Source organism: Prionailurus viverrinus, chromosome B1 (genome assembly GCF_022837055.1).
Source record: "Prionailurus viverrinus isolate Anna chromosome B1, UM_Priviv_1.0, whole genome shotgun sequence".
NCBI lineage: Eukaryota > Metazoa > Chordata > Mammalia > Carnivora > Felidae > Prionailurus > Prionailurus viverrinus.
The window spans coordinates 26,488,981-26,508,129 of record NC_062564.1 but is presented as its reverse complement, the minus strand read 5'-3'; positions in this window follow the sequence as shown (position 1 = coordinate 26,508,129).

Here is a 19,149-nt window from a genome sequence, read left to right as displayed (position 1 = left end):
ATTTATAAGTACAGGCCGGCTATTCGTTGGTACAAAAGATGTTTTCCAGACCTGAGAATCTGTGATACTCTTGAGTTTTCCCAAGATGTCCACCTACTGAGTACAGGCTGTCCAAAGAGGGTGACTAGTCAACCGCCCTGACAGTGAACTCAGAGCATCACAGCAGTTCAGTCTCACAAGCAGGAGTGACCTGAAGGCTTGCTGCTCCCTCTCACTTTAAAGTATCTTCAAGTTCAAGAACTCTAGCACTCCTGTATTCCCACAAATACACAACATCAGACTCCTCCCGGCAGTTAAGTAGGTCAACAGGCTGCTACAACCAAATGTACGTTAAATTGTTTGAGTGTGTCCATGGGAAGGACACAAAGTTTGTTTTTTATTAAAAAAAAATTTTTTTAACATTTATTTATTTTTCGAGAGACAGAGACAGAGCGTGAGCAGGGAGAGGGGCAGAGAGAGAGGGAGACACAGAATCTGAAGCAGGTTCCAGGCTCGGAGCTGTCAGCAAGGAGCCGGAGGCAGGGCTCGAACTCGTGATCTGGGAGTTCGTGACCTGAGCCGAAGTCGGATATTTAACTGACTGAACCACCCAGGCACTCCAGGACACAAAGTTTTAAATTTTATTTTTCCTAGGCTTTTTGAGTTTTTTGTCAGGAGAGAAAATTGGTTAAGGAGGTTTGCTTTGGGGGTTCTCTTTTGCTGTGATATCTGTTAATGCATACCTTGACGTGACAATAAACTGTCATTCATGAAAAGTTATTCATATTTTCATGTGGCTCTTTATTCATTTTGATATTTAACATTCCACTGAGCATCAGAGATGTAACACATACCATCCTAATTGAATTCAGATATCATTTCTGATGATCATATTTTAACTGCTTGTTTCATTGAGTAATTTTAAAGGCCCATTGGTTCACTTGAATATTCTATACACTAATCTGATGATTTCCTTTCAATTTGGCTAATAATGCAGGAAGAGGTTAGATATTTACAGGAAATATTTCAAGTAATTGGGAACAATTGGCACTTTCACATGTGCACACTTTCCATTTGCAGACAGGGTAATAGAACCCTAAGTAATTATAGTCAAATAGCCCTCCAGCTGTGTCATTCTGAGCACATAAATCACATCCTGTCAATATTCCATCAGTCAGATGGGCCAACGAGCAGTAATATATTTATGAATTCTGTATAACTATTAATAGAATATGAACAAGTAGATCTGAAAGGGTTCTATTTAGAATAGGACCTATTTTCATAAAAGGAGGGAGAATTCCTATTTGAGATAAAACGTGTTATTTCTCTCCATTCACCCTGTAGATAGTAGAGAGAAGAGCTTCATTTCTGTTTCCTTCTGACTGGGTAGGAAGACACTCCACCCCCTAGTCCCAATCCCCACATGCCACTGGGACCGTATTTCCTTATGTGGCTTAGAGGAAAAGGATCCATGGTTCATCCTTGGCAGAATCAGAGCCTGTATCCACTCGTCATGGGACAGGCAAACAAGAGGACAGACCACCCACTAGCAGGCTGGAGGGCTTCAGTCAGGCTGGCTTTCATTTCCTTAGCTATCAATTACGGCATATGCCAGAAGAAAAAACTTACACATTTCAGTAACCCGAACATCCACGGGTATGTTGGGTCTATGGGTACAAACACATTCCCGTTGGTATTGGTATCTGAACTCTGTTGACTTATTAGTTCCAACCTACACAGCCCAGTCTCCACATTTAAAACTCTCGTTGTCGGCAGATGAATGGATAAACAAAATGTGGCATATACATATGATGGAATATTATTCAGCTTTTAAAAGGAAGGAAGTTCAGATGCATGTACGACAAGGATGAACCGTCAAGATATTATGCTAAGTGAAATAAGCCAAACATAGAAGGACAGAAACTGTATGATTCCACTTATACGAGGCCTAAAGTAGTCAAATCCTTAGAGACAGAAAGTAGGGTAGAGGTTAACCAGGGCTGGGGGAAGGGAGGAATGTGCAGGTAGCATTTAATGGGCTTACTGGGTACAGAGTTTCAATTTAGGACGATGAGAAGTTCTGGAGATAGATGATGGTGATGGTTGCTCCACAGTGTAAACGTATTTCATGCCACTGACTGTACATGTAAAAATGATTTTAAAAAATGTTAAATTTCATATTACATATGTTTTACTATAGTTAAAAACAGCCGGCACCGGAACATTTTAAAAAATAGATAGTACTTTTACTTGTTCCTGAGACACCCCAGAATTGCCTCACGTTTACTCAGAAGCAAACTGGGTCTTGTTCACCATTTTGATTTCCTTATATAAATCCTCTGCCCAGATGCTTTTAAGGAAGAGATGGCCCTGCTACCAAGTGTCTTCCCTCCCCCCACACAAAGGTATTTCCCTTCCTGCTGAATTCCCAGTGCTACACACCCTCTTATACCCTGAGGGGCACAGATTCCTTTCAGTCCTGTGCCCCATCACCACCACCACAGCTGAGCTGTGTGCCACACAGAGATGGAGAAAGCACTCCTCTCCCTAGTGCTCTGTGCCACAACTTGGGACCCAAAGCGAAACGTGTATGCCTTGAGGCTCCCCAGTTCATTCTAGAACAGCTTCTGTTTCTAACCCATTTAACCACAGGGGCTCAAAACTGGCCCAAGAACTAGAAAAAGAACCAACCATACCATTGTCCTAAGTTCTTCCCCAGGCTTCTGCACAAAAACTCTGTCCAAGTACTTACTTTAGCTAAAACTGGGAAGGAAACAGGGCAATTTATTCAAGCAGTAACCCAAAGTGAGGAAGGAGATGGCTAGGTCCTCACCGCAAAATCTTGCTCAGACTCAGCCAGAATGATCTGGTCCCAATTTTAAAACCTAGTGTTCTTCCAGGGAGCTGTGGCTCCCAATAAGTGTTCAAGGTATTTTTTCTATGTCTTGTATAAGGAAATGGTTGATGCAGTGACTGTTATTGATAATTACACCTCTAGGGGTGCCTGGGTGGCTCAGTCCCTTAGGCTCCGACTTAGGCTTAGGTCATGGTCTCACAGTTCGTAGGTTTGAGCCCCGCATCGGGCTCTGTGCTGACAGCTCACAGCCTGGATCCTGCTTTGGATTCCATGTCTCCCTCTCTCTCTGCCCCTCCTCCTCTTGTGCTCTTTCTCTTTCCAAATAATAAATAAACATTAAAAAAAAAAACACTTTTTTTTTTTTTAAGAGAAAGGAGAGGGAAATTTGGATACAGAGACGCAGACACACAGAGAAGGCCATGTGATGACAGGCAGAATTTGGAGTGAATACAGCTACAAGCCAAGGAGCTCCAAGGATTTCTGGCAGCCACCGGCAGCTAGGAGAGAGGCATGGAGTGAATTCTCCTGAGTCCCCAGAAAGAACCATCTCTGCCAAGACCTTGATTTCATACTTCCATCCTCTTGAATTGTGAAAGCCCCCTCCCCCGCTTCAGTTTGTAGTACTCTTGTTATGGAGCCAGTAACACCCACGGAAGAAGGTTTTCTCAGAGTTAGTTTGTAGGGAAAGCTTTACTTCGGTTTGCTATTGTCTTAGGAATCATATGACTTTCGTAACTAATCCAGTTTTCTTTTCTGCTTGGGCCACCAGAAAGTTCTGCATAGACCTCGTGACCCAACTATAGGTTGTTATGGAATAAATTTGCGTATATTCATCTCTTTTCTCTTCCCCTGATTCTAAAACCTCAGTGTATTTTTCTATGTTATTTTATTGATTTATTTGCTACAGACTCTTCTTTTTTTTTCATTTTTTGGACTAAGAGGAGAAAAAAAGTAGTAACTGTCTTTCTCCCCCTTCCCCAGGGGAAAGAGCTAACTATTATTAGCCCAGATTATTAGCTCTGAAAGAAGCTAGATTACTTTTTGAACTGAAATGACCTTCTCATTTCAGAGTTCAGAGTTCAATCTTCTCATTTCAGACCCGAGAAAACAGAAGCCTAAGGTTATATGATTAGATACGAGTAGATGTTACCATTCATGTCTTTGATTATTCCAAACACTTTTGCCATTGGGTATCAGGTGTCTGATAGGGAGGCAGCAGTAAGTAATTGGAATTTCATATAGTGGTACAGACTAACGATGCCAATTGAAATTATGTGTGTTGTTGAATATTAATAGTAAACATTTTATCCTTTAGTAAAATCAAGTGGCTACTCACCTACATTTTGCTGTCAGATCCCCAAAGCAAACAAATCTCTGAGTTATTGGACATTTTGTTAATTACAAAGCTAAAAACTTCTAGCAGAAGACCTGTTTCTAGAAAGAGGGCCAGATTATTGGGATCACCTTAAAACAATTGGAAAGTTGAAAAGAATTGACAAGTGGTGACTGGCTAGCTTTTTAAAAGGCTGTTTTCAGAATAATACATAAAATGGGAGGGGGAAGGGGCAAAGCAGGGCCTTCAAAGCTGCATACGCCCTAGGGCACTGAAGGCAACATCATTTGGCTAAATGTGTTTGCCCTGCGGGGTAAGGGGGACAGAAGTCCAAGCCCAGCATAGGCAGCAGTTCTAGAAGATTGTCCCTTTAGCACTCAAGCTTAACCCTCCGTGTAACACCCTCAGTGTAAGAGTTAAACAGAATTAAACATGCTTTTCTGCCTCACAACCATGGGAGACGAGAAAATGCTACCTTGGAGCTGAGCAGACCAGGAGAAAGACAAAGAAAAGGAACAATAGATCTCATGGAAAATTGGCCACGGACTAGTCCCCACACGCATTTTCACTCTGGGTGCATATAGTCTGGGGGAGCTGCACTACATGCAGCTTACATGTGGTTTGAGAAATGTAGAAATGAAGTGTAGAAATTAAGAAATGTAGGTAAAATTCAATGGGCAGCTTCAATGTGGTTTGAGGCTGTTCCCAAGTAGTAGTTGATGAGAACCAAGGCAAAAGAAATATAGGCAAAATTAAATCTTACAACCTGCAGCTCGTTGACAAATCCTTGAGACAGGCGGAGGGACCTTCCTCCAGGAACTCAACTGCCTTCATGTTAATGCTTTACTAGAGGCAAAAAGCAACCTTAGTTTGACATTAGCCAGAAATCCAGGATCCTGTAAGTCTTCTTTAACATATGAAAATCTCTTTGGAAGCTTCCTTTATCTCTAACCCGCCAAGATATATGTTAGCAAGCATCCTTCAAACATACGGCCTGCTTATATACTTCTGAAGGGTCTCATGACTAATGTTTCACTAGACAGTAGTAAATAACCTTATCTTAACAGCAGCTAGCCCCTCAAGTCCTGGAAGCCTTGCTCCCAAATTCCTTAGAGATTTACCCTATCCCCAACCCCCATTAACTAAAAAGCAGCCATTCCTCACAATCTCAGTACAGCGCTTTCTACCCACAGGTCCTGTCTCAGTGCTTTAATAAAACCACCTTTTTTGCACTGAAGATGTCTCAAGAATTCTTTCTTGACCATTTGCTCCCAGACCCCACATCACCCCAACATCACATTAGTAGTGAGACTCTGATGGCAGCAAATGCAACACCTCCCAGGAGGAGAGTCTAGGCCTGAGGAAAACCTCACATGCAGTTGTCAAGGGCAATGGCAAATACCCAGTTACAGGTAACCAGGCACACAAGAGGGTAAGACAACACGAGGAAGAACCAGCAGAAACAGCAGAAGAAAATGGCTATGCAGACTTCAAGCATCAGAATTCTCAGGCTCATTATAAAATGACTTCACTTACCCAGTTTAAATAAATAAATGACAAAATTGAAAATATTTGCAGGAACTATAAAAATAACATAGATTGGGGGTGCCTGGGTGGCTCTGGTGAAGCATCCAACTCTTGATTTTGGCTCAGGTTCACGATTCATTAGATTGAGCCCCACGTTGAGCTCTGTGCGAATGGTGCAGAACCTGCTTGGGATTCTGTCTCTCCCTCTCTCTGCCCCTCTCCACCCCTTTAAAAATAAATAAATAAACTTTTTTTTTTTTTTAAAAAGGACCAAACAGAATGCATATATATTGTCAAATCTCTATATATTTATTATAAATTATACACATACATATCTGGATGAACATCTTTGGTGGTAGATTGGATACAATAGAAGATTAGTGGACTGAAAAGAGCTCAGAATATACTATCAAGAATTTAGAACAGGGAGTCAAAAATATGGACAACACAAAGCACAGAGAAGAGAACTGGAAGAGACAGAGAGATCCAACACACATTTACAAATTATACATCTTCCCTTTCTTAAAGATGGTGCCAAAAGCAAAGAAGAAAGCCCTTGCCCTTCCCAAAGCCAAAGCCAAAGCAAAGGCTTTACAGTGCTGGAAGACATCAACAGTCACCAATAAAGAAAATCCAAATGTTGCCCACCTTCTGAAGGCCCAAGACACTGCATCTCCCGAGGCAGCCCAAGAGTGCCATCAGGGGAAAGAAGCTTCACCACTATGCCATCAGTTCATCCTGACCCCCTGACTGTCTTCAGCTGTGAAGAAAACAGAAGACAACAGCATACTTGTGTTTATTGTAGACATCAAGGCCAACGAGCACCAGATCAAATAGGCAGTGAAGAAGCTCTTTGACATGGACATGGCCTAGTCAACACCCTGACCAGGCTCAATGGAGAGGAGAAGGCATATGTTTGGCTCCGACTATCATGTTTTGGATGTTGCCAACAAAATTGGGATCATCTAAACTGAGCCCAGCTGGCTATGTCTAAATATAAGTTTTTTCACCAAAAAAAAAAAATTATCTTTTAACAATAAGGACTCTTTAAAAAAAATATTTTTTAAGTTTATTTATTTTGAGAGAGAGAGAGAGAAAGAGAGAGAATGAACAGGGGAGGGGCAGAGAGAGAGGGAAAGAGAGAAACTCAAGAAGGCTCCATGCTATCAGCCCAGAACCTGATGTGGGGCTCCAGCTCATAAACTGTGAGACCATGACCTGAGCTGAAATCAAGTATTGGAGGCTTAACCCACTGAATCACCCAGGCACCCCAACACTAAGGACTCTTAAAACAAAAGAATGACAATATCATTATTACACCTAAAAATGTATGATAATCTCTTAGAATTATCAAATATATAGCTAACATACATTTGATCAAAATCCCAGAAGGTGAGGAAAGAGAGAATAGGGAACACGCAATATTTAAAGAAATAAGGATTATTATTAGTTCAAGCCCCATGTCTGGCTCTGTGCTGACAGCTCAGAGCCTGGAACCTGCTTCGGATTCTGTGTCTCTCCCTCTCTCTGCCCCTCCCATGCTCGTGGTCTGTTTCTCTCTGTCTCTTAATAATAAATAAATGTTAGAAAAAAATTAGAAGTTGTAATTCAGTCATACAATGGAATATTTTGCAGCTATTAAAAATCGATGTCTAGAATAGTAGTAACAGAAGAAAATACCTATGATCTAATATTAAGAAGAAAAAGCAAGATATAAATTTTTTCTATACTATAATTTTCAGCAAAGAAACATTTGATGGAAGTTGGGGTGCCTGGGTGGCTCGGCTGGTTAAGTGTCTGGCTTTGGCTCAGGTCAGGATCTCGCAGTTTGTGAGTTCAAGCCCCACGTTAGGCTCTGTGCTGACAGCTCAGAGCCTGGAGCCTGCTTTGGATTCTGTGTCTCCCTCTCTCTCTGCCCCTTCCTCACTCATGCTCTGTCTCTCTCTCTCTCAAAAATAAACATTAAGAAAAATTTTGTTTTGGGGCGCCTGGGTGGCGCAGTCGGTTAAGCGTCCGACTTCAGCCAGGTCACGATCTCGCGGCCCGTGAGTTCGAGCCCCGCGTCAGGCTCTGGGCTGACGGCTCAGAGCCTGGAGCCTGTTTCCGATTCTGTGTCTCCCTCTCTCTCTGCCCCTCCCCCGTTCATGCTCTGTCTCTCTCTGTCCCAAAAATAAATAAACGTTGAAAAAAAAATTTTTTTTAAAAGAAAAATTTTGTTTTAATATTTGATGGAAGCATATAAAAATGCTATATTGATTGCCTTTGGGTAATAATAGCATAGATGCGTTTTCTTCCTATTCCTTATTCTTTTCTACACTTTCTGAAATATCTGCAACAAATATGTATTATTTTCTATTCAAAAAATTACTTTTATTTATTTTTTAATATAATTTATTGTCAAATTGGCTTACACACAACAGCCAGTGCTCATCCCAACAAGTGCCCTCCACAGTGTATTTTTAAATCTAATTGGTATTTATTTTTAAGCTGGATGGAGAGATTCAGAGATTCATTTTATTTTAAAAAAAAAATTTTTTTTCAACGTTTATTTATTTTTTGGGGGGGACAGAGAGAGACAGAGCATGAACGGGGGAGGGGCAGAGAGAGAGGGAGACACAGAATCGGAAACAGGCTCCAGGCTCCGAGCCATCAGCCCAGAGCCTGACGCGGGGCTCGAACTCACGGACCGCGAGATCGTGACCTGGCTGAAGTCAGACGCTTAACCGACTGCGCCACCCAGGCGCCCCTCAGAGATTCATTTTAACATTTAATTTTTTATTCCTACATTTGTCTATTATATTTATGTGATATCACAATTAACAAAATATAAACAGGTGACTAATAGAGTTAGGTTTTAACCATATATAATATTACTTGAAAGTCATGAATCAAAAGATGCCGTGTCCCATATTTTGATCATTCGCGGAGGCTATAACTCACTAATACTAAAAACCAAAGAAAGTAAAATGGAGGAGAAAGAAGTGTGTCATTTGTGAACTAAATATTAACTTAATAAATAAAAACTCCTTTACATGTCAGATTAAGAACACATCCAAATTTCATATTTAAATTTTTTTTATTTTAAATTTAAATCCAAGTTAGTTAACACATAGTGTAATAATGATTTCAGGAAGAGAATTTAGTGATTCATCCCTTACATACAACACCCAGTGCTCGTCCCAACAAGTGCCCTCCTTAGTACCCATCCCCCATTTAGACCATTCCCTAACCCAACACCCCTCCAGTAACCCTCAGTTTGTTCTCTGTATTTAAGAGTCTCTTATGGAAAAGTAAAAAAAAAAAAAAATTTTTTTTTTTTACTTTTAGTGAGAGAGACAGTATGGCAGGGGCGGGGGGTGCAGGGGAGAGGGGCAGAGAGAGAGAGAGAGAGGGAGAGAGAGAGACTCTCAAGCAGGCTTGATGCTCTGTACAAGAGTCCAACACAGGGCTCTATCTCACATCCTGGAATTATGACCTTAACCAAAATCCAGAATTGGCCACTTAACCAACTGAGCCACCCAGGTGCCTTCAAATTGTTTATTTAAATAAAAATAATCTCATGCTACATTCTAATGATAAATAATAGACTTAATAAAGGAAAAAGTTTATCTCCTTTAGTGGTTAGGGAAATAGTGTCTTCTCTGAAATAAAACCACTTTCATAAATTATAATTTCAATAACTTTGAATGTTATGTATGTTAGACCTTCTCACTATATCTTCCAGGTCTTTTCCCTCTGTTTTATATTTTTCATATTTTTGACTCCCTGAAATTCTTGGTAAGTGTATATATATATATGTTATGTGTGCTTGTGTGTGTGTGTGTATAATTTCAATGTTATTGAAATTACAATTTATGAAAGTGGTTTTATTTCAGAGAAGACAGAATTTCCCTAACCACTAAAGGAGATAAACTTTTTTCCTTTATTAAGTCCATTATTTATCATTAGAACATAGCATGAGATTATTTTTATTTAAATAAACAATTTGGGGGCACCTGGGTGGCTCTCTCAGATAATGAGAACAAACTGAAGGTCGATGGGGGGGTGGGGGAGAGGGGAAAGTGGGTGATGGACATGGAGGAGGGCACCTGTTGGGATGAGCCCTGGCTGTTGCATGGAAACCAATTTGACAATAAATTACATGCAAAAAATAAAATAAAATAAAATATATACATATATTCTAACTTGGAATTTCATAAATTATACAATTCCGAAATTATGTAAACGTGGCTCGAATGAATATGACAGCATGGACGTGACTTGAGCGTTACCTTTCTAGGCAGTCTCTAAGAGGGTCAAGGATGATAATCGGTGGCGGTGGGAGAAAGATTTTATTAAAAGCAAACTCCAGGCAGTGGCTTTCTTCTATTTTATCCTCTCTGCCCAACCTGCTTCTGCTCTGTATTCTTCATCCCTGACAGTCACCCTCGTCTCTCTTTCGTCTCCCTCCATCCAGTTACCAAGTTCTGCTGAGTTTTCTTTATAACCATTTCTCACATACATCCCCTCTACCTTATCCTGCTCTCACTTGCCATATGGAGCTCTCATCCCCTACCTGGAATATTGCGCGAGCCTCATGACTCATTTCCCTCCCAGGTTCCACACATGGCAGCTTCCACTGCCAAAGTGATTTATATGGCACACATCGCCGGTGGCATTATCTCCAAGCATTCCCTCAGTTCCACGAATATTTATTTAGCACCACTTATGTATCAGACACTGTAGTAGGTACTGAAGATACATCAGTCAATAAGACAGATTAGGTTTCTACACTCAAGGAACTTATATTCTAACAGGAATAAATAATTCAAAGATTTTTCATTGGATGCCCCTTCCGAGCTCTGACCGCCTATACCTTCTACCACTCTGTGTACAGCCGACCCTTAAACGACACGGGTTTCAACTGTGCACATCCGCTTACATGCAGGTTTTTGCCCCATACGGTACTCTAAATGTATTTTCTCTTCCTTACGATTCTCTTAGCAACATTTCCTTTTCTGTAGCTTACTTTATTGAAAAAATACAGGATATCATACATCTAACGTACAAAATACCTGTTAATTGACTATGCGATCAGTAAGGCTTCAGCCAACAGGTTATTTGTAGTTAAGTTTCGGGGTGGGGGGGAGTCAAAAGTTACATGGGGATTTAGACTGCAGGGAGGGGGTCAGCACCTCTAACCCCCACATCGTTCAAGAGTCAACTGCACATCCCTCCATCCACCAGATTCTGGCAACATGTTTTATGTCCAAATAGTATTCAGCTTTTTGTGGTCCAGCTTAGACATCATTTCTCCCCGGAAAGCCTCCATAGGTTTCATCTTGGGCTAAGTGGCTCGTCTCTGTGCCTCGTAGCACCATGTGATAACTCTATTACAGCACTTTCAACATTTCACTACAATTATAGGTGTATGTGTCTCCTTCACGAGGCTGCAAGGACTTTGAGGAAGGAGATTTTATCTTAATCATTTCCGTACTTCTAATGCTCAAAGCAAATAGAGGCAGAAAGGATGGAAAGCAGGGTTAAAAAGAGTTGGCTGCGGTCTTGGTTTAAGACAGACGGAGTAGGTAGCACAGGAAGGTTTTCTTAGGTGGAATAGTAGAAATGTGAGGAAGAAAGGCTGGTGCAAAAAGCAAAGAACTTGCTGGCGGTTAAATGTGGTACTTGAGCAAGGTGGGTTTGTTTACGAATGTGGGTATGACACAGGGGTGACCTTTCCTGTTATCAAAGGACGCTGTTCTAGACAATGCTCTGCAAAGGACAAAACCTAAACACGATTATATAATTGACCTTTGTCGTTTGCCCCCCAGGTCTCCTGGTCCCTGTGAAAACTGTGGGAACAAGGAATGTGGATGCTTTGATCTTGTCATCGAGAAATATACACCCCCATGCAAGCAAGGATAAGTTGCTCCCGTCCAAATCTACATTTTTTCTTACCTTGTGCTATTCTTTAAACTATCTGGCTGCTAGGTTCTTTAGTAAGTGATTAGGAAACATTAAGTAATTAACCATTAGCTGCAGAGAGCCCGTGGTGATTATCCCCAGTCTGCTGATTGGAGAAAAAATTGCTGTGAAAAAAAAAAAAAACTTACTTTAGTCATGAATGAAGAAAGTAGGCTGAGCTCCTAACCAAAATTGCTAGTTAAGCTATTAACCAAACAAGTTCCACTCTCCTTAGGCTGGGTGATACTGAATGCCAGAAATGAACTGAATCAAATAAACAACAATAACATAACCAAAAAGTCACCGTGCACTCATAAGATGGGATGCAAGGCAGGAACTGTGTCAGCTACCATGTTCTAAGTAGTAATAGAAAAGCCCAACCTAAGGGTGTCTGGGTGGCTCAGTCATTTGAGCATCTGACTCTTTATTTCAGCTCGGGTCATGATCTCACATGGTTGTGGGATCAAGCCCCATCTCTGGCATTGCACCGGGCATGGAACCTGCTTGGGATTCTCTCCACCTCTCCCTTTTCTTCTCCCTCGCTTGTGTGTATGTGTGTGTGTGTGTGTGTGTGTGTGTGTGTGCACTTGCCCACACACACGCTCTCTCTCTCTCCCTCTCTCAAAATGAAATAAAATAAAATAAAATATCTTAAAAAAAGAAGAAAACCCAACCCAAACATGTTTAATCAACAAAAAGGATTTATAGGGTAATAAAAAGGAAGATTTAGAGGTAAGGAAGTGAACTAATCAGGAAAGGTTAACACTGTCATTGATAACTTCAAAATTGTGGTGACTTCACACAGTACAAATTTGTTTCCCCGTGCAAGTGTTCAGTCCAGTGCTCCTCATCTAGCAGTAGTCCTTGGAAGTTATCCAGCCAGAGCTTTGGGAATATGCTGCACGTGCTTACTCAGGCTCCTTCCACTGTGGTCCTCCATTTAGCGAGAAGACAGGGAAAGAAAATGGAAGATCAGGGACGCCTGGGTGGTTCAGTCGGTTGAGCGACGGACTTTGGCTCAGGTGATCTCGTGGTTTGTGAGTTCAAGCCCCTCATCGGGCTCTGTGCTGTCAGCTCAGAGCCTGGAGCCTGCTTCGGATCCTGTGTCTCCCTCTCCCTCTGCCCCTACCCTGCTTGTGCTTTCTCTCTCTCTCTCTCTCTCTCTCTCTAAGAGAGATCAAAATAAACATTAAAAAAATTAAAAAGAAAATGGAAGATCGCTCATGAGGGGTCAGGCAAGACGTGGCAAGACGTCAATTTGGCCACATTTCATTGGCTAAAACTCAGTCACATGGCCACACCTAATTGTAAGGGAGCCAGGAAGTGTGGTCGAGCTGTATATCCAGAAAAAAATGGTGAATATGTAACTAGTTTTGCCAGCTACAATCAGAACTAAATGTTCTCTAGCTTGCATCCAGTGCAATAGAACACCTTAGCCCCTGCCTTATAAGCAAGCAGGAGACTGAGATGCTCCTTGATATTGCTGAGTCACAGGCACATCCCTGAACAGATGAACTGACCAAGGGATTGCCACGGGCAGATGGCCTTCAGCCCACCTGAGTCCACCTCTTGAGCTGCGGGTGGGGTCAGCTTTCCTGAAATGTCAGGACTTCATAGGAAAGCCGTAAAAATAGCAGAAAAACAACATAAGTGCTAATTAGGAAATGAGGACAAGTGACGATTAGTGAACAACCAATGTCCACCAAGGGTCCTAGCTCCAGAAAAACTGGGATACCAAAAAGAGATGCCCAGAGAGCTCAAGGACCTGGAGGCAACTATGGGATAGATGTGTGATCTGGTTACTGAAATCTGCTTGACAGGCACACGAGCACTGTTACTAAAGCAAGAGCTTTCTCCTGGCAAAACTGTGTAGAACGGAGAAAGTAGAAAGGAGCTACTGTCCTTCATGCTGAGTACTCGTCCTTGGGTCCCTTAGATTCTCCTGAGCCTGGGGAGATGCCTAAGTCCATAGAGAAGAGTGTCCCAGTTTATATTAGAAGACCACACGGCTGGAAAAAGGAGAAACTGATAGGCTTAATATTCTGCTATCTTTCATGAATCACATAGGGATTTATTCAAGGAAGTGGGCATACAAATTTTCTCATTAAAAATACCAAAACTCTATGCCTTGATTGGGATGATAGATTTTAAACCTACTGATTCTTTTGCTGGTGGTACTTTGAGTCTGCTTATTATTTCTAGAGAATGTCTCTGAGAACAAATGAACTGATTATGTTTTTTGACCCAGCTTAAGTAGATATACTCATTACCCATCCTATATCACAAGAACATAAAGAAGACCAGGGTGCCTGGGTGGCCCAGTCGGTTAAGCATCCAATTCTTGATCACAGTTCAGATCATGATCTCACGGTTCATGAGTTCAAGCCCCATGTCAGGCTCTACGCTGATGATATGGAGCCTGCTTGGGATATTCTCTCTCTCTCTCTCTCTCTCTCTCTCTCCCCCTCCTCTGCTTTTGCTTGCTCTCTCTCTCAACATAAATAAATAAACATAAATTTTTTAAAAAAAGAACATAAAGAAGACCTTATTTCTAGAGTCCCACATTCCTTGATCTTGTGAAATTTTCATTCACTTTTAATATTCTCTGCTTTTCCAATTCACAACAGCTTAATGAACTCAAGATCCTCAGATTGCCACTGTCTTTCAAGTCTTAGGTTTGGGACTTTCCTGTCATTGATCCGGGGAAAGAATGTTCAGGAAACTTCCCCTATAAAGGTAAAAGTGCTTTGATATCTAGAGCATATTCCTGAAAAGGCATCTTGGGTTCTGGCCAAACCTGTTCGGTGAGGTTCATCATCCTTCACTAAGAGCTAGGCTGGGAGTCCACAGCCAGGGGAGGTGGCCCAGAGGAGGTGGCCCAGAGGGAGGCTGTACAGAAGAAGGACAGCGGAGGAAGGAATAGGGGTGCTTCGTTCTCCCTCTCACAACTCCGGCCAGGGGCAGCTTCAAAGTAGAGATCACCATCTTTTAATCCCGTCAAACCTAGAGATCACACATCTCAGAACAACCCACCAATTGGACAAGCATTTCTTCATAAAGGTCTTATCGTGTTCTAGGCTCTGTAATGTAAAGCATCTCCCAGTGAGAGGTTCAAATATGGAAATAACTTAAAGAGCACGGTGGGTATACAATGAATATTGGGATAACCACAAAATTATTTTACAAGATGAACTAGAATCATATGTATTGACAAGCATGGGTAGCCAAGATGTATAGTTGAGGGGAAACAAGTTGACAGAAGAGTATTTATATTATGATCCCTGTTTTGATTATTTTTTAAAATATAGGGGTACCTGGGTGACTCAGTCGGTTGAGCATCTGACTTCTGCTTAGGTCATGATCTCATGGTTCATGAGTTCGAGCCCCGTGAAGGGCTTTGTGTTGACAGCTCAGAGCCTGGTGCCTGTTTCAGATTCTGTGTCTCCCTCTCTCTCTGCCCCTCCCCCACTCGTGTTCCGTCGGTCTCTCTCTCTCTCTCTCTCAAAAAGAAATAAACATTAAAAAATTTTTTTTAAATAAAGTACAATATAAATAATGACTAGAGTTGGGTTTACAGTGAAGCTAACAAAGTTTACAACTCAGGAACTCTTGCTTACATGGATCTCTTCCAAGACCATGAACTTAATTTTGTATTTTTTTTGTAAAAGAGGTTCTCCAAAGCAGCGCAAGTGTGACATACAAAACCTGAACCACTCCCTGAGATTTACATACATGACACACATTATTATGGCCAACTGTGGTTATCTTGGGCTGTTGGAGTGTAGAGACTTTATACTTTTCTATTATCCAAAAGATAATAGGATGCCATTCCTTTATAGCAATCCCTTCCCTCACCTATAACCCAGGACAACCTTCCCTGTGTTTCTATACCTGTTCTCCGATTGAGATCGTTCATGGGCTTTGTACAAGAAATCCATTTTTCAAGTAGTAGCTATCATGCCAGCCAGCCAATGGGACACACTCTATCATTATCTTCCTCCAAGTTCTACTTTTCTCACTTTTCCTACTGACCAGTATCATCATTTTCCACTTCTTTCCCTCTAAGTTATATCTTCCTTAGTCTCCAAGCTCTGTTTGTCTCCTACTCTGCTCATTTTCCAACAACAAGCAAAGACCAAAAAAAATTACATATACGTGTTTCTAGCACAAGACTGTTTCTTATTAGTTTTGAAAATTCTCTAGCATAATAAATGAGTCTAAAATCTGTTTAAAACTTAAGACAGATAAAAATTGCTCATAAAATCTACCAAATCAATAGCAATTCTTTTACTTTAACTAGAGCATGGTGCTTCTTTGCATATGTTTTCCTTAAGGAGTAATCTTTGGTGTCCAGAGAAGCTTAGGGCTATTGACTGCTGTCTAAAATTGACTTTTGGATCGGCTATTCTTTTTTAAGCATCTTAACCTTTTTTTATTTTTCACTGTAAGTCAAAATGCTACATTCAGTCAGCAGTTCAGTACAACCAGTAGACAACAACTTATTTCATCATTATGGAATCAGTGCATTAATTATATGTGATTAAATCTCACGCATGTGAGTTAAATGTGAAAGAAGTATAATTTAACTATATCTTGCATACGTTCAAATTAGGTTCAGCTAATGTAAGCGTTTACATTCAGCATAGAGCAGTTGGCTACCTTCTTTTGCAAAGGGGTTTGACAGGTAAGCAGCTTGAGGTTGTCGGGGCAAGATGCTCCAAATTTGTAAAGGACTCAGTGTCATTCTGGCTATCAGCTCTACGGTCTCCAAGGTTTGGCCTAGTACACATAGTTTAAGAAGGTAACTGCTGCTCCAGCCATCTCATCCTTGTTCCAGGCTGGCAACAGAGGAGGACGAATAAACACACAACACTCTCTTTATAAGGATGTTCCCCCAGAAGTACCACCCAGTACTTTTACTTGTATCTCTATGGCAACTACCCAGTCATCTGACACAGTCAACTGCAAATGAGACTAAAAAAGGCCATTTTTTAACTGGACTTCAATATACCAACCAAAAACTTGGCATCTGTTACTGAAGGAAAAGGGGAGATTCGACTGGGGGAAGAAATTTACATTCTCTGCCATTTTCTTAATATAAATAACATCATGATGATGTAAAGATGCTGTATCTCTTTTCATGATACGGTTACTTTGAATTCTGTTAAAAGTTAAAGCACATAAAATTCTTATTAAAAGGGGCGTCTGGGTGGGCCAGTCGGTTGAGAGTCCAACTTTGGCTCAGGTGATGATTTCAGGGTTTGTGAGTTCAAGGCCCACATCGGGCTCGCTGCTGTCACTGCGGGAGCCCACTTTGGATCTTCTGTCCCCTTCTCTCTGCCCCTCCCCGCTCATGCTCTCCCTCGCTCTCTCTCTCAAAAATAAACTTTAAAAAAAAAATTTTTTTTAACGTTTTATTTATTTTTGAGACAGTGAGAGACAGAGCATGAACAGGGGAGGGTCAGAGAGAGGGAGACACAGAATCCAAAACAGGCTTCAGGCTCTGAGCTGTCAGCACAGAGCCCGACGCGGGGCTCGAACTCACGGACCGAGAGATCATGACCTGAGCCGAAGTTGGCCGCTTAACTGACTGAGCCACCCAGGCACCCCTAAATAAACATTTTTAAAAATCTGACTATAAAAGAGTAAAACCTGTTCCAGTCAGTATAGTAGATCATAAGAACTCAGGTGGATTCAGTGTCGGCAATGCACGGATGGGCTGTATTTGTGGAGAGCTTGCTTGGGAGGTGCAGAATATTCAAGGAGCAACCACTGCTCTCTTTCTGAACCACTGTGTCTACCAAGATCCAGAAAGTGTGTATCAGCTCTGTGTGTCTCATTACAGAATTCAGTGCTGGAGGACAGAAATAACAGAAGGTTCTCATTCCAAAAGTCACTTCCATTTGGACTTGGAAATAAGTTAAATAAATCCTTCAACTTTTCGTGTATTCGCTATACAAAAACTCTCTCCATGTAATGATGGAAGACAGTCCGCAAGTCACTGTGCGATTTTGTTCCCCATCACATGGTACGGAACGTAAGTGCTACAAGGGACTGCGTGTGGTTCTAGTGATAGGCGGTTAAGAGTATGACTACAGGAAGAAAGGATTTTATTTATTTTTAACATTTATTCATTTTTGAGAGAGGGTCAGAGAGAGAGGGAGACACGGAATCCGAAGCAGGCTCCAGGCTCTGAGCTGTCAGCACAGAGCCTAACGTGGGGCTGGAACTCACAGACCGTGGAATCATAATCTGAGCCGAAGTCGCAAGCTCAACCGACTGAGCCACCCAGGCACCCCAGGAAAAAAGGATTTTAAAAAGAATGGGTAAGGAGGGACACCTGGGTGGCTCAGTCGGTTGACTTTGGCTCAGGTCAAGATCTCACAGTTCATGGGTTCGAGCCCCACGTCAGGCTCTGTACTGACAGGTCAGAGCTTGGAGCCTGCTTTGGAGTCTGTGTGTGTCTCTCTCTCTGCTTCTCCCCCACTCACATTCTGTGTCTCTCTCTCAAAAATAAATAAACATTAAAAGAAAAAAAAGAATGGGTAAGGAGATCCAGACTGCAGATCAGGGAGTTAACATTTATCGAGCGCTTCTATGTGTCAGGCACTGTACCAGGTGCTGTACATAAACTACAGGGTAAATATTGCTATCCCGTTTTCAGAGGAGGAAGCTAAAGTGCACATAAGTAATTTTCCATGGTTGAACAGCCAGTCAGGAGGGGGAGCAGGATTTGAATGCAGGTCTGTTCCAAAATCTATGCTGTTTCAGTACAGAATTCTTCATGGAGGGCTGCATAAATGCATTGTCAACCAAGCCTCACCAGCTGGGACGTTCTGGACGAGGTCACATTTATATACTCAGATGTCATCAGCTCTAAGTCCCTATTATCCATCTAAGAATTCTAACTTCACCCAATGAATCAGTCTGCACTGCCACCTGCACGGGTCTCTTCCACCTGGGAAACTCACCACCACTGACCTTGACTGCTCAGTGCAGACCCCCATTCCCCCCCATCACCATATCATTCCCTAAATCCTGACAGTTCAGCAGTCCCTTTCAGTCAGAAGACCACTCCCCTTTCTCTTTTAAATATTTTATTTTTATTTAGTTTGAGAGAGAGAGAGCACGCACAAGCAGGGGAGGGGCAGAGAGAGAGGGAGAGAGGATCCCAAGTAGACTATGAACTGTCAGCACAAAGCCCGAGGTGGGGCTTGAACTCACAAAGCGAAAGATCATGACCTGAGCCACAATCAAGAGTGGGACGCTTAACCCACTGGTCTACCCAGGTGCCCTTCCCCTCTTTCTATATTACACTCAGTTGGTCTGTGGCCACGGGTTGAGAAGTGATTTGGTGGCATAGCAGGGTTGATTAGTACATGTATTTCACTCACTCAAATATTTATCAAGGGCCTCTGAGAGGGAGCGGGGAGCAGGAGCCATGAACCTGCCTCTTGCACAGATGGAGCCGTAGCTTTAGTGAGAGGAAGCACTCTCAACGATCATTGCT